Genomic DNA, 1,455 nt, shown 5'->3' on the forward strand with positions numbered 1-1,455 from the left:
GCCTCTGATCTTTCGAAATAATTTTTTGATCGACTATATTCCCCATGTAGTAGCCATTCTGGTAAAAATATATGGCTGAGAGTGAGTGGATTATATTCCTAGAAGTAGTGGAACGCACATGTGGCGAAGTGGAACAAAGAATTCATTCGTCGGACTCAAGTACGCTGCAAGATTTTCTTTTCCGACTACAGGCTAATCGCACAGCTTGCGAAAGGATAATTGGAGCTACTGCAGACGTCCACGTGGATACGTCTGTTTCTGATTATATACGAGTGAACGTCAAGCAACTGAGCAATTCAATACAATGCCTGATTGATCATGTTGAGCGACAGTTATTTTCAGTTGACTCCATCGCCTATAGCTCTTCGACATTTTCTGAAATCCTCGTGAGTCGTAATGGTTGTGTCGGGAGGCCCAGGCTAGTCATTAACCTAACTCAAATAGATTATCTTTGAAGCTGGCAATTTACCTGGACAAGGATCTGCTACACGTTATGTGTGTCACGTACAACCCTATGGCGACGACTAAAAGAAGTTAATTTTAATTTTCAAGAAAGTCGATTCTCAAGTATTTCCGAAGTTGATCTTGAACAAGAAGTGTCTGGCATAAAAGCTCAATTTGTAAATTGTGGGGAGAGAATCATCATGAGTATCCTTCGTTCTAGAGGTATACATGTTCCTCGACATTGCGTAAGAGACATTATTTGTCGCATTGACCCAATCAACACTGCTCTCCGTTGGCAGGCTATGCACCCCAGATACCAGTATGATGTTCCTGGGCCAAACGCACTTTGGCATATAGATGGACTCCATAAACTCATTCGCTGGGGGTTTATCGTTCATGGTGGGATTGATGGGTATTCAAGACTTGTTGTATTTCTGAAATGTGCAACAAATAATCGAGCAGAAACGGTACTGTCGAGCTTTCTCGACAGCACCAGAAGATACGGAATTCCATCGCGTGTTTGCTCTGATTATGGGGGCAAAAACATCGAAGTGGGGAGATTTATGGAGTCAAGGAGGGGCTGAAATCGTGGATCTCATATACAAGGTTCATCTGTCCACAATCAGCGCATAGAGAGGTTGCATAGAGACACCACACGATGTTGCCTGTGTAGCTTCTATACAGTTTTCAATGTTATGGAGAACGAAGGGCTTCTAGACCTTTCTAATGATACGGACATTTTCTGCCTTCACTATGTGTTTCTTTCAAGGCTGAACCGAGCTCTAGAGGAATTTCGGCTAGGCTGGAACCACCATAGTGTAAGTACAGAAGGGAACCAATCTCCTTACCAGATATGGGTAGCTGGAGTGTTAAGTGACGATTATGGTGGGTACACTGCTGTTCAAGACATTAGGAACCCTGATTTAACCGTCTATGGTGTGGAAAGTGGCAGTCTAGCTATGGGTGCAGCTGACAATGATGAAAATAACATTGTGACTTTGTTAGAACCAA

Source organism: Montipora capricornis, chromosome 10, assembly GCF_036669925.1.
Source record: "Montipora capricornis isolate CH-2021 chromosome 10, ASM3666992v2, whole genome shotgun sequence".
NCBI classification, from domain to species: domain Eukaryota; kingdom Metazoa; phylum Cnidaria; class Anthozoa; order Scleractinia; family Acroporidae; genus Montipora; species Montipora capricornis.